The following is a 3261-nucleotide window of genomic DNA, read 5'->3' on the forward strand; positions in this document are numbered from 1 at the left end:
TTTCGGGTGTCCTATTTTGTGTTTGCTCATATTTATATTAATTTCTTAAAACCAGACCGTGACAGCAATCATCACTTTTAGACCAGAAGAGGTCACCACTGCTACATATACACTTAGCCTCAAATGAAATATAATCTAGGTCTTTACAGTTACAATTTGAAATAAATATATTTGTTGTTTGTCATTGTTATGTGTGCACTTCATGTTAGATTAATTCACACAAATAAGAAACCAGAAAATAAAACAGATAGATATTAGTGTTATGTGTTATATTAGAACTATCTGTGATTGTGATGGTAAATGTAGGTCTATTCTATACATGGCTGTAACGTGGCCCTAAATAAGGGTTCATGTTAGTCCCCCCATTCCGCTACAACTTCAGCTATCATTTTAGATAATCCGGTTGCTGAGGTTACTTTGCCTAAAAATAATGTATATCCATTGGTGTGGAGTTTCCCTTGATATTTAGATAAAGGACTTGGGCAGTGAACTGAATCTTCGCTCCAGGTGAAGGAGAACCTACCTACGACTCTGTTGTAACCCCTACCTGAAATCCACCCTACATGTACAGCTGAGCAGGTGGCATAGCCGGCAGGTGACTGCTGTGACACCAGATACCTGCTGGTAGTATCTCTGATTGGAAGCAGCTCTGATCAATGACTTGTAACCCCTCATATTTGTGGCTTCTGAGGTGGCATTTTCCAGGCTGCTCCTGGTAAACCATTGCAGTCTATGGTAGAAGCAATCTGATGGTCGCATGATGGAGCGAAAAATTGTGAAAGAGGTAAAAAAAATAAAAATAATCAGTCATTTGTATTACTGAGTAAAAAAATGCCCAAAGTATGAAAATATAAAAGTATTTATCCTGTACAGCAGACATCATAATTAGTGTTGAGCAAAGTTCTTGAAAATTAGATTTGGCTGCTTCTCCAAATTTTGCAAGAACGATTCTTTGTAGTGGGTGCAATCACAGGGAAAGCAATTGTACCGCTCTACGTCATTGTACCCCTCAGATGCCGCGTTCATCGCTGATCGCGGCACCTGACATTAATATTAAGGTCTATAATAAAATTAATAAAATCATTCTTACCTCATCCATTCATCGCAAAGAGCCAGCCACCGCCCTCTTGATTGAAGATCCAGCGTGAAATCTTGCATACGTCACCGTGCATGAGATTTAACAAAGGATATTCAATCAAGATGGCGGCGGGCTATTCACGCTCAAACGGATGAGGGGAGTATGATTTTTTTTTTTTTAATCTCATTTCATGGAAAATCGATTTGTTACCACGAAGCACAAGGAAATTCGGATTCACGGCAAATTGAATTTTCACTAAAATTCAGATCGATGTCCACTTTGGACTCTTGGTTGCATTTAAATATAAACTGCAGATCGCCCTGCAAAAAAGAGCCCTTACAAGAAGTTTTTTCACAGTTTATTTTTGTAAACGTATTAAAACATAGCAAAATGATAATTTGGTATCGCTATACGGTAATCGTTCTGGCCTGCTGAATAAATATGTGTGCAAATGAACACTGTGAACATGAGGCTTGCAAAACTGTGAACATGAGGCTTGCACAATAGCTTTTTTTTTTTTTTAGTTTGACCCCATGGATTCTTGTTCCTAGCTTCCCATTACAACATATGGAATATTGAGGGGTGCTATTAAAAAGTGCAACTTTTAAGGGAATGGGAATGTAAAAATAAAAAAAATGGATGGCTTTTGGAAGGCAAGAGAGTAAATACTGAAAATGAAAATTACGGTATATACAAGAAAAAGGTTAGAGTTTATCTCACTTTCTGACTAAAGGAGTAGTCACTGTCTTAATAAGTTTACGGTTTTATGAAAATGTATATTTTTTTCCTAAATAATCAATGATTTTTTGTTAGCCTTATTGAGAAATGAGCAGAAATACCGTAAGTTATATTTATGTATCCTGCTGACTTTATGGCTTTCAGCAATGATTAATCAAACTAACTTGCCACTCTGCTGCTTCTTTTATATATGAGCATTGCAAGCATTTATGGAATATCCAAAGGTTTGTTTCACACTAACTATAATGGGGTCTGGCCAAATCCCGACAAATATGCTGAGAATGGGCTGGGTAGATACCGCTGCGTGTTTTTGTCCAGCCGATTCTATGCTGGAACAGCCTGCTAGAACGCTGTACTGATAGTGTGAAACAAGCCTGTGGCTGCGTCCTCTTTGCCTCCCATACATCTTAATGGGAGGCAGTGCTGAGAATCGCAGAGCGCCAGCTTAACGCCAAGGACATGTTCCATCCTGGCACGACCACGGCTTTAAGCCGCCACTTCGCTATCCTCAGCGCTGCCTCCCATTAAGATGTATGGGAGGCAAAGAGGACATGGCCATCAGCATTTTCTTTTTGACGAAATTGCGTCGCAGCTGTCCACGGCAAAATTCCACTTAAAAAGCCGCCATGTAAACGTCCTCTAGAAGAGCATGGCTGATTGAAATAGGCAAGAGGAGCATGTTCAAACCCCCTAGGGTGACTAAAAGTAAAAATATATATATGTATTTAAGACAAATTAAGAAAGAAATTAAAACTGCCACCTAAAATAAAATAAAAAATTTGTATAGCCATTTCCAAAAATATCAAAGCTATTAGTAAAAAAAAGTACGGTACTTATCCTCTATTGTGAACGCTGTAATGAAAAAAAATAAAAATAATATATATATATATATATATCAATATCCCCAAAAAGTCATACACACTGCAAATGCAAAAATACAGTTTCATAGTGTATTTAAAGTAATAAAACATTTTCAAATCTATCTTAATTTTTGTTCCGGATTTTTTGCGGATCGGATGCTAAGCCATTCATTTCAATGACCACAAGAAAATGCGGACAACATACCATGTGCTGTCCACATCATTATGTCCATGCCGCAGTCCCACAATAAATATAAAACATGTCCTATACTCCATTTTGCAGACAAGGATAGTCCATTTCTATAGAAGGGGAAAAAGAATAAAGGGGCATGTATATGGCTAGTATCCACGTTTTTTCAATCCACGGTTTGCGGATTGCAAAACACATACGCATGAGGCCTAAAGCTGTAAAAATGAAACCCATAAAACATGTTTGTTTTCCCAAATTTTACCACATAAATAATTTTTTCCAGATTCCCATTACATTGTATGGAAGAGTAAATAGTACCAATAAAGAGTACAACTAGTCCTGCAAAAAATAAAACCCTTAGATGGGGGCAGATTAAGTGTATCATAGGCCTGGGG

The sequence above is a fragment of the Bufo bufo genome, chromosome 4, assembly GCF_905171765.1.
Source record: "Bufo bufo chromosome 4, aBufBuf1.1, whole genome shotgun sequence".
Taxonomy (NCBI): Eukaryota; Metazoa; Chordata; class Amphibia; order Anura; family Bufonidae; genus Bufo; species Bufo bufo.